The sequence below is a fragment of the Harpia harpyja genome, chromosome 3 (assembly GCF_026419915.1).
Source record: "Harpia harpyja isolate bHarHar1 chromosome 3, bHarHar1 primary haplotype, whole genome shotgun sequence".
NCBI classification, from domain to species: Eukaryota; Metazoa; Chordata; class Aves; order Accipitriformes; family Accipitridae; genus Harpia; species Harpia harpyja.
In genome coordinates, this window is record NC_068942.1 from 7,761,893 (window position 1) to 7,774,438 (window position 12,546).

Here is a 12,546-nt window from a genome sequence, read left to right on the forward strand (position 1 = left end):
TAGGGCTGTGCTTCTGAGATTTCTGGGCTGTAGCAAATGCTTTTTGTTCCACAAAATCCTACAACTACAGATTAAATCAACATGCACAGTTGGTAGTGACACTTTTTTAACAGCAGTGAAATAAAATGACTGGTTCTATGACAAAAATATCCTTTTAATTGTCCAGTCTGGGCAATGACCCAAGGTAAAAACAAGCAGGCTAAATGGCCCATTGCCATATCTCTCAAGAAACAATTATAATATTGTTCTTCTATTCCTTGTGTTGGCTGGATTCCCATTTCTTAATCTGTCTGTAAGGGCTGACATTATTATTTCTCTGTATTTGCTTTTTAAATTGTGGCTTCTAGAGTTTCTCTTTTCATCTCTCTCAACCTCTTTCTCACACTTTTCTGCTTTGCTACTGAATTTTCTCATCTATTCCATTTCCCTGTTTTTATGTCCCGGCATTAGTTGCTAGTGATAGTTGTGAGGTTAGCTTAAATCTATCTAGTTTCCATTCACTTCTTCTCTATCTTCCCCAGAATGGGATTATGCCATCAAATACCGAAAAAAATGCCAATTGTACATTTAGAGAAGGAAAGCATGAAAAAGGATCCCATTCTTCAGGCAAAAAGGAAGGCGTCATAGGATGGCTGACCGTAGGTGTCCTATATTGGTGAGGTGGAATGCAGGCAGTAAGCTCAAGAGAAGGATCCAAAAACTAACATCAAGACAATACACAGCACAGAAATCGGTACTGAGGGGAGCACATGGACACTTACATTACACTTGAAGCCATCTTGACCACACAGAATATCCATTAGTGTGCTTACCTACGGACTGCATGAGGCACTTGATTGGAAAAGAGGAATCCATACTCTAGTCCTGTCATGTTCTTGACACTGATGAAAGCAAGGGTGGAGAAACAAGGTTTTCAGATAAGCTGGTCTCAGAGGACCTTGCCACTGTCCTTGCTGATGTTTCTTGTTGTTTCCATTCATGGAGGCATATTAAAACTATCAAATCTGAAAGCAGTTTAAAAAGCATGCACAGTGATGCTTCCTGTAATGTGAACCAGGATGCTGTTACAGCCGTTGGGATACTGTGGCACCTCTGAAATTGCTTTAATAGTAAACTTAATGCACCTCTGTCCCTCACCCAGAGTCCTGCTGACTGTTCCTTATGAATTGAAAGGAGAAAGTGTTGGCATTAAGAAATTAAGAATAATAAACAGGTAGGAGAAGAGAAGATGGCTCCATTTAGAGCAGTGAGAGTGGACACAAAGGAAAGCCAGCTTAGCCCCAAGGGTGTACGGGAGCCCCATCCTCTGCCTCCCCTGTTTGCTCTCAGGGTAGAGCTTGGTGGGGAGAAATTCTGGAAGAAAGGTCCCTGGGCAGCTAAGAATGAAATATGCTTTTAAGCATAAAGCAGATTGAATTTTATTGCTTTTGTTTCTCTGTGACCCTACCTCATACTTCTCAGTTCAGATCTTCACTTCTTGTTTTTCCACAGGAATCCAACATATTTTTCTCCATTAAGTTGTCTGATATTAAAAATGAACCCAGAAGTAACTGTCAGTCCAGGGTGCACACATCTCTAGTAGTGGTGAGCCTAATTAAAGTGATGAATTAAAGCGACCACAAGGGACACCCATAACACGAGACACATTTGGGAGGGCCAGGAGCTGGATTTGCCTTCAGTTTAGACAGCACGAGAGCTGAGATTGCCAGGCACCAACTTCTAAGGAAAAGTTCCTCTTGGACTGCACCAGCCAGCACCCATCTGGCAGGGAGCAGACAGCAGAGACACAGGTCTCAGCCCTCGGCCATGCCCAGGCTGTCACGCACGCTCAGAGCTTGGCATCAGATTTTTAGGAATTGCTGAGCTGTGCATCACAATGCCCAACTTCTTTTAGGACCTGACATTTTTGTCCTGAAAAATCAATGTATATAAGTATCTTTTTGGCAGAGCAGTGCAGAAAATGCCGAGGGAATGAACCTCAAATGTTGCTGCAAGAAGGACTGGAGGAACTGTGTCTGTCCCCTCAGCATGAAGGTTAACGCTGAAGAAGCACATTAGCAGGAACAGTGTGCCACTAAACACACCATCAAAGGGAGGCTGAAGGAATTATGTGGCCCTTTTGCTCCCTGCTATAGTCTCAGTGGCCCTTTTGAGGCACAGGGATAAACCAAGCACAGGTCCACTCGGACACACAGATCGTCCTCCCGTGTATACTGATCAAAGAGAGAACCACATCACCCACAACCACAGTAAAACATTCGTTTTCATCTGTAGCCCTTTGTTGGCAGAAAGTGATCAGAACGATTGCCTTTCAACAGCAACAGAGTTAGAATTTATTATTATTATCATTTTTAATGGAAAGCAATTGTCCTTGCAGGGTAAAATTTAAAGATAACAAGCTGGAACCATGCACAGCTTTATTAACATAGTGAGCTGAATTCCTCTCCCCCCCTCCAAACACAAACCCATGCTGGGCCTATGAAATGAAAGCTGTCTTTAATGAAACAAGGAAATGACATGACTGAATGAATGGAGCTGCCTAACAGACCCGTGTCTGATAACTGAAGAAACTCTCACTGGGAGAAATGAACTGTGAATGTTCATTACAAAAACACCTATTAAGAGATAAAGGACAACAATCTGACCCCAAACCAAATGTTGTTTAAGATCTGTCCTCCATTAACGTTTCATCCTCACCTATATATTTCTCTTAAACTATTGGAGTCATGTAATCTAAAGAGCTTCCTCACAGCCTGCTGCCCATTTCAGCAAAGGTCATCTCTAATCGCGGTTACTCTCTGGAAATAAAAGTTAAGTACATATTTCTGTATGATTTAGGAGACTACCTCTAATTACTGGGGGAATATATACTTCTATCAGCATCTCAGACATGATTGTACTATATTGTATTTTTTCACATAATGCATTTGCTCTCCACTTTCTTCCCATCCCTTCTTCCTTCAGGGCCGTCTCGAAAAGTTAGGATCAGTGTGTGCAACTATACAAAACCACTGTATCCCCTTGTTCCGTTTACAGAAGGAGAAGGGTGTATCCCTAGTGGTTATGTCAGCAACGACAGTATTGGATCCCTTTAGGGTAGTCACTCATCCAACTTGGTAAATCACTGTCTTTTTTTAAATGGTCAGCTTGGTCTAGTTCCTCCTCTTTAATAACTCATTTTGTGATAGTGCCTATCTTTTTAGGCCAGATTTTTTCACAGCCTTCCTGATTTTGACAGACATCAGTCATCTCTTGTTTCTATCGCTTGGCCATCTGCTCATCAGTTTTCTGTTAGTTTCCTTAAGAATATGAGTAAAGATGACTGTGCTAGCTCTGATCAAATGTTTAGTTAGCTTACCACCCCACCTTTGGTAGTCATCAGTAGCTGATATTAAAGAAAGCAGGTAAGGAATAGTTCTTCCCTGTTGATGGCTTCCCAGCTTGTAGCAGCTAGGAATTTAAGGACTTCCTTTGCAGTAGGGTGTGTCCAAGCCATTGATTTTATTAGCCTGCTCACGGCCTCTCCTCTGCCTATTCCTTTTCTAGTTTATAACTATTTTTAGTTTACACAACATCCTGTGGTACTACTAGCACAATGCGTGAAAAGAAGTTCTTCCTTTTATTTTGATTGTAATCGTGCTACTTGTTAATTTCATCGGATGACTTCATACTTGGACACTGTGAGAAATACCACAACTTCATTCATGATCTTATGATTTTCTTGACCTGTACTATGCTATCTTTTAGATGTTCTCTTTCCACCATGAGGACTCCTGCTCCTTTTGCTTATTACTTTGTATTTCTTCTTGGATGAAGATTGCTCAGTACCTCTGGTCTTTTTTATTTCCAGTGTTTTTTTCCTTTCTCACTTAACTATATCCTTTTTCAGATAAGGAAACTAGAACTGCATGCAGCATTCAAGAACAGACACAAAATGTTTTCTGCGTTTGCTTGCTTGTATGTTTTCCTTTATTGGTTTTTAAATGTATCTGAACTTTCTGTATGGCATTTTTTAGCACTGATGTTTTCTCCAAATTGTACACAATATTCCCCAGCTATTTTTTCTACATCCTTTAGTGGACGTCATTATATGTGTATATAAGTAGGCTATTTTTGTCTACAATATATATTGCTTTGCATTCATGAGGACTGAATTCAACTGATGAAAACTTAATATTTTCAATGGCCAGTCCCAGGTTTAACTACTCTGAAAAATTTTGTATCAAATCTGTGATCTTACTAATTAAAACAATGGGCTAAAACCATTGGTAGATCATTTATTTTGTATTAGAGTTTTATTTGACTTTTTGGGTAAATAATGCCTTGTACTCATGACCTAATGGTATTCTTTCTGCCCATTTTTTCCAAAACCCTTTCTATGATTGGGGGGTTGGAGATGGAATTGGATCTGATGACTTCCAGAGGTTCTTTCCAACCTCAACCATTTTGAGGTTCTGTGATTCTATGATAGAGCTTATTTTGGACACTTCTTCCCTGGGTGGCCAGACTCTGGTACGGGAACCCTCCAAACCCTTCCATCAACACTGATATAAAGGGTCCGCTTAGCTTTTCTGCCTTATTTTCCTTTAGTTCTCCTTTTCAACTCAATTGTCTGTTGGCCCTACTGGCTCTCAGCAAGCTTCCTACTCCTGAAGTTTTCAAAATGTTTTTATTAATAGTTTTTATGCCTTTAGCAAGTTGCTCAGAAAAATATTTTCTGGCCTGCCTTATTATGGTTTACATTTAACCTGCTGAACTTTAATCTCTTTTCCATTTTCTTCAGCTGAATATTACTTCTGATTTTGTGGAATGCCTTTTATTCTTTTGGTAGCTTGATGGTGTGTATATTTACTGTGGGCTTCTAATTAAATGACTTTAAAGTGTTGTTTTTTATTATTATTTCCTTTCAAGTAAATGTCTGACTATGTCATAAAGACCTTCATGAAGTAAAGATTTTTAACGATAAAATGTTACATACTGGACTTTAGGCTTTTTTTTTCCCCAGTCATTAAGACTGTTTCATTCAAGTATATTACGGTCACTGTTACAGAATGAATGTTCAGGAGGAAGTTTTATGCATTTTCAGTTCTTTTCCTTTATCTCAAAGAATTGTCAAGAATGTCATTTGTACTCACTAGTCCTCAGTAGTGTGACTGTAAGTTACTTCTTCCACTAACTCTGAAAAGTAAAGCACAACCTCCTTCTGTGCACTACAACTGACTTTGCAGACCGCAATTGTCTTACATGCTGAGGAATTCCTTCTTTATCATATAACTAGATTATATACTAGGTAGCATGTACTTTTTCTGAAAATTCTAGCCAGATGATACTAAGAAATGAATTTTTAATTAAACCAGCATGGAAATTCCTTTGAAAATCTGATTCCTGGTGCTTCCTAGCAGCAGGCAAATGAGATTCCCCCTACCCCCACCCCCGACCCCCCTTATTATTTTTGGAGACTTTTTTTGTTGTTTATAGGAAAAAAATACTTACACTAACATAACTTGCTAAGTAAAATGTCCCTTTGGCAACTGTCCCAGAACAGCAACTATAAACACATGTTTAGGTTTTAAGCAGTGTTATACACTAGATAATTTATCATTTCCCTGCTATGGCCATTTCATTTCAAGTCATTAGTCAGACCTGCACAAATAAATCACAACTAACAAAACTTTAACAATCCATATAAAGGAAATGGCATTCTCGTCTTTTCTGTATTTGCAGAGAAAACTTGTAAGGAAAATTTAATAGAGGTGTAAAATGCTTACTTTGCTTTCTACCTTATTAAATTATATTCCTGAATATTTTGTTTCACTGGTGGATTCGTCCTTTTGATAGTACCAGTCTTACTTCTCTGTTTTCAAGTATACATTCCTTTGTGTTTTGTTTGGCTGAGGAACCCTTCCTTCGCTCTTCTAGTCTGTAGGTTACTCATCTTATTTCCCCCAACTACTTCAAGTGCAGAGTATGTTTTTCAGGGGTGCATATCACATAATTCTAGCAGGTAGGCTGATGAAAAAGAGTTAGACTACTGCAACTGAGATTTCTTCACCAATAATCCGTGAAGTTTTGGAGCATAATTCAGCTACATTTTGAAGGAGAAATTTAGATATTTGAATGTGGCCCACTGCTGACTGCTGTCTGCAGTAACGTATTGGGTGTGTGTGCTCCAACAGTAAGTTTTGGCTTTGCCTTAATAATAGTGGTTGTGATTAAGACTTTAGAAGAAAAGAAAAAATAATATAAAAACTCCCTCCAAACCTATTTCGGCCATGATCCTCAGCCATAGGATATTTTTTAATTCTTTAAATTATGCAAATTGTAAAAACAAATTGGCTTACAAACACTTCCGATCATGCAACTTTAAACCTTCCTTTATTCCTCAGGGAAGTTTTTTCTTGTTCTTGAAAGCAGATCTAAGAGTAAGACTGCACAACTTAAGAAATGCTCAGTTTTAACTTTTCTAGCAAGTTTGTCAAATAGCTTAGGGAAGTGTTTTCATCTATGCATTTCAAATCAGACCAGGGCAGGCCAAGGAAAAGCCTATCAACCTAAACCCATTAAGACTTCCATGAATGTGGGGGGTAAGGGGGAGGACATGGGGAATGTCTTTCATGGGCCGTCTGTTTGATTGCGATTGTATTTAAATTTGGGAGCTTATTATATTTACAGCTGTGACTACGTTGCTATGACAGCAGCAACACTGCCATCCCTTTTACAGGAAAAGGACAACTTTTTACGTATTCCTTCATACAGCTTGAGGTTCATCCCTTTCTTACACCTTTTCCACTGCAACTTATGCACAAATACATTTTGCCTGGCCCCTTGCCTGTTGTTTTTTTTCTGGGAAAAGTTACTTAAGAGTAGCTTAGATCCAAGTAATTGGGCAGGGAGGGGTAGTTCTGTGGAGCTGGTTCTCCACACTTTGCTTAAATCTTCACCCTTTTTCCCCTGGAACCTAAGCCGTGCTGCACGCCCTGCTTTGAGCCACACATGCTCCCGGCTTCATGGTCACAATACCACAGCTCAAGAGCGAGCAAGGCACTCTCTTGTTTCTTGGAAAGAGGGGCCCGTCTGCCTGTCTGTCTGTCTGTCAAGTGTGTGAACTCCCACTGTTCCCCAGAGTGCCAGCAGAAAGCAAATCTCATTGCGCCTGCCATTTCCTAGCCAACCCTAGCACAATGGAGAGCATGTAAACAGTTGGCTGGCCTGATTGTTACAATGATTGAAGCAAATCAAGGGCAGCTTTGCCATGAACAATGAAATCTGCACTCTGTATGCAAATTTCTCCCTGCTTTCACTTCTGTTTCTCATCTGTGCCAGCATGGTCTTAGCAAACCTCCTACGAACTACAAAACAAGTTACGAAACCTTGCAGATCACTGGCCTTTTATTACAAGCTTTCAGTTTCACTTATTTTGCACAAAACATGCCTGAAAGCAGAACCCAGGCTGCACAGCTGGACTCTTTCAGGCAGCTGTTGTCTTCCCAACCCCATTTTTTTTAATAGTGAGCTTTGTCTTCTTATTTGCAGTGTTATTAAATAAAGTGATAGAGAAATGAGACAAAGAAAGAGTAACTGCATTTTGTGAATCCCATGGTTCTCCATCTTTTCTATTAATCACAGCGCGAGGTGGCTGTTAGATTTACCAAACTCATTATAGTTCAGGAATGCCTTATATAATTTAGGAAATAGCGTTATTTTTATCTTTCTTACAGAAGTAACCTTGCGTGTCAGTGCTGAGGTCCCAGCACCCGCCTTACCCTTGGCTATGTGTGAATGGCCACACGCCAGCTGCTGAACTTAAGCACGTGCTCTCCTCAGTGATATGAAGCTTGAGACGTTCAAGAGGCCAATTCTCTGGCTTTCAGTGTTGCATTGAACCTCTCCATGTAAGCTGTTTTGTTTTGTGTCATGGGAAACACGTTGGTCCTTTCTGGGCCCTTGTGCCAAAATAGGGTTATACCATTAATTCAGTTATAAATATTTCTGCTTTGTCAGAATATGCATTTCCGCTCAGCCCATTCCTATGTGTAGTTGGAATTGTGATAATTTGTCCTAATTGTTAGTAGTCATTATTAACAGTCATTCAATGGACACTCTCTGTTATTAGTTTGAGTTGTAAGGGAATGTTGTAATTTTGTTTCTAAAGACTTCACCTCCTGTTGGAAAATTCTTTTGATACCTTTTGTACAAATGAACCACAACTCAGGGTTGTCTTCAAGTGACTACCAGGTTACTACACCTGGTAACATGTATGGTTGCTAGCATCCTGAATTTGCTGCATTGCTTGGCTTGTGCTAATAACCCCCACTTTGCAGACACACTGTATTGCATATCACATAACATGGCATGAATCCAACACAGCATGCATGAATGCTGAAGAAGAGGGAGGGAGAGGGGCTCATCACAGAATAATCATCGTTTTCTTGTTTTGGTTGCTGAGCGAAGAACTGTTCAGCTTCGTGCTACTTGGTTTCATTCCCACATTGAGGTCCCATCCAGAGAATCTATTCTTTTCCCTAATTTGCTGGAGATGGCATGATGGGACTGAAGGGCTGAATCAGATGTCTCCAAATTAAGGTTCTCTAAGGATTTAAAGAGGAGGTCTTTGGACCAGTCTGCAAGATACAGAAACATGGTCTATCAGGTGCTTGCTTTCTTCAGCAGTGAGGCTTGTGTGAATGGAGCAGAAGCATGGCCAACACTGGAATGTAAGCAGATCAGTGAATTTAACTGAAGGGAAAAGAAGCTGATAGTAGGAGAAAAACCCCACCTAATAGCAACTGTAGGAAGATAGCAGATGATAAGGAATCTAAATTGAAAACAATGAGCCAGAATCCAGTATTGCTAAAGAGGTCAGTCACAACCCCATGTTGGGTTAGTCTTGTTGTAGCTGGGATCTATAGCCCTGGAAAGGTCAGTCAGGCTAAGCTGAAAGCCACCCTAAACTGAGGCTAGAGGTTTTGGGGACTGCACAGAACCTTGGATGGAGAGAATAGTTATGGCTGTGTTTGTATTAAGACAGTGAGCATTTTTTATTTATTTATTATGTTTTAGTACAAAAAGCAAATCAAAGCCAACTAAAATGTTTTTGTTTGGTTGGGTTTTTTTGTCCCCATCCCCCCCCCGCAGGCAGATCCCTCTTTATAAGGAGATAAACAGCATCACATGTAGCCAGCCATTATCAGGGTACCCATACCCCAAGTACTGCAGCTTTGACTGCTTTTTCTAAAAGTAGGTTTCCATTATTGTGAATCTAAAACCTTGCATAGCCTCAGCTGTGTAGTGACGTAACCATCTTTCACTGTCAGAGAAATGTTTGGTGAAGGGGTTTTGTACATCTGCCTTGGACATAAACATTAGCTCAGTGACAAGCAATATCCTCTCTAATGTTTCTGTATAAGCAGAGCTTTCAAACAGTAATGAGACCTATCTTGAAGAGCCTCTGAGATAATCCTCTTTAAAGATACTTTGCTTGGTATTCTGTCCCATTTTTTTCAATATTTATGGATATAACAAATCTTTTAGTCACTCCATGTTTATATCATTAATGTATTAAGAAATGAGTGACCAATTAGCCTGTAAAACCTGGTTTCACAAAACCCCTCTACTTAGCACAGAGTTTCAGACTTTCATTAATATTAGAAAAAAAAATGAAAGCAGGAAGCAAATCAAATGCTTTAGTTAGACCCTTTCTGATGACATTCTGCTTTACTTTCCCTTCATTCTTTTTTGCCTTCAGTCCAGACATTTGATCTTTATAAAATATACTTTCCAACAAAAGAAAATATTGTACATTCTTGCCCGCAAAGCATCCAGACTGTTCATTACTTAATCAGATATGAAAGCAAAGTCTCATAAGTTGGATTGTTTAAAGAAGCTGTATTTAACTTATGGTCAGGTATTGTTCTCCCAAGACATTTTTTAAAAGACCAAGGAAAAATCTTGTGCTGTGTATTTTTATATCCAAATAATAATTTAATTGTAAATAAAGATTGCTTTCACAGGAATTATGATTAGCATGATGCAATATGTACTGGAAAAAATAAAATTATGGAGCCTGTATGTCAATTCTTCCCGAGGTAACGCTTTCAACATAAATCAATCCATTAACCGGTGTCCCTTGGCTGCAGTTTATGGCAACACTGGCACAAGTGCAGAGCTTTACAGAAGAGAGGGTGTGAAGAGCATGCAAATAGATAAACAGCTATTACCTGGAGGAAACAGTTTGGCAACAACTGAAGTTTAAATTTTTCTATCAAGTCAGCACTTTAGCAGGGCAATTCAAGTTTGTGACCTCCTGTCACATACCTGAGCTGGAGCCAACACCAATTGGCTGCAAAAGTGTAGAGATCATTTCTCTTATAATCCATCCCACTATATTTCTTGGGATGGAATTTTGACATATGTCAGGCATAATTTCCTCTTTTGAAAGAGGCAGAATTTAATTTCATTTCCCCCTTGCCTCCTGGGTTTTTTAGAAATAGGAGTTTATGTAATTTAGAGAAATGTTACAGAGTTTTGACTACAATGGCCTATCTTTTTTTTTGTCCGGTTCTTCAGGAGCAAATATATTTTGCTCCAGATTGTTCCTTGCTTTTTACTAAGGGGGTTTTGTGTTCAGCATTATCTTTGTAAGTGAGATTGATTGGTGCTTGCCCTTATTCAGCTCCTTGTATTCAAAGGTGTATTTCAGGACTGAAGAAAAAAACACTTCTCAATAGAACTATGTATTAGATTTGACAGTATTTCAAATTTTCCTTAGTCTGTTTACCACCATGCAGAGCAGTAGAAAATGAAATCTGGAATGCCCATTTAAAGTTAAATAGATTAAAAATTGGGTAAGTATAATTATAACCATTTCATTCAGCTAAAATATTATTGATATCTGTATATTTAGATACTAAACAGAGAAAGCTGACACTAAATTGCAGCTGACCTAAACCACATCAACTACTTTCAAAACCAACTAAATAGAAGTGTTTATTTATTTCTTTCCTAAGCATGTTATTTTTCACTCTTACCCTAATTCCTAGTCTTTTGAGACCTGTTAGCTAAACACAACAGATTTCCTCAACACATTGTACAGTCTTATTTGCATTCAGAAACAGAGTTCTTGCTTTGGATGGTATTACTTTTGAGCAGGAAATGGTAAAACCTGTGGTGCTAAAAGAGTTATAATAGCTCCGTCAGATTAGAAGTCTATGATGTTTATAGGTATATTACTAATGGAGCTGATATTGAATATTTCAGAATGAAAAATTTGGCTTTAGTTTCTTTATTGCTTGCAAAATATCTTTGATAAGATGTCCTGTATTAAGGGAAGATTCTCAGCTGGTGTAAGTCAGTGTGTTTTCACTACATTCAGTACAAGATGAGGATTTAGACAGTGAAAAGTTCATAAATATTCATCTTGCTAGGTGTGCAACTCAGTTTTGGCTGGGTGATAAATCACAGGGTTTCTTTTCCTTCATGAAAAGATTGTGTAAGAACTCGAAGAACATGTGTTTCTGAGTACAAAAATGCATATTAGAATAAGTTTTAACAAAAAATTGCTGAATACAGCTTTATAACTCCTTTTTTCACAACTCTCTGTGCCAGTAAAATTAGGAACATTTAAAGGTATAGCATAACCAAAATGATATGAGAGCAGACAATAGAAAATCACTTCAAATTTGCACAAATTTTTATCTGAAAAAAACCCCAAATATCTTTCAAACCTGATGAACAGCCTACGTTTGTACAATTTTACAGGTGTAATCCTTGCAGTAATTGAACTCTCAACTTTTTTTTAGATTGATTAACTAGCTACTTATAATAATTTTGTAATTCAGCATTTTGACTAATCTTAAATAAATTAATAGAAAACTGGAAGCAGTCACTGCGATCTTCTGATTAGACCTCCATAACACTGATCAGAACATTATATTGCTGTTTGAATAAAGGTTTATGTTTAAAAAGGAAAGAACTCTGTCTTGGTTTACAAGTCGTCAAGAAGAAAGAGACTTCATCTCAACTTTTGCCAAGTTTGCCAAGTTGCTTCAATTATTCATTAAGTTGGTTTTTGAAAATGACATATTTTCTATTTCTTACAGTCTAGTATATGGCTGGGAGATAATGACCTGTGTGGCTGCCTCATTTTTCACTTGACATGGGTAAAATTCCACCCAAGAAAAGTGAAGAGAGAATCTGAGACTCCTGATTCAGATAGAATAAAGATCCCAAATTTCATATTCATATCTGAATTATCCATAGTAATTAGCCTTCCATGATTTAAAGAGGCCAAAGAACTTCATAAAACTGGGTACTATTTTAGTAATGGAGTGTTATTGACTGTCCATGGGAAAGAGGAAGGAGATGCTCATTTATCTATCTGGCATTCAGTTTGAATTGAGGAAATTTTTCTCCATTGGAAATAAAGAAAACAAGAAAGATATAGGTATCTTGCCTCCGGCAGAAATGTGATCAGAAACAGCTGTGAGTACAGACTAGCTAGATGGAGGCACAGGCTATGTATCAAGGTAAAGCAGTAATGCAACAAAC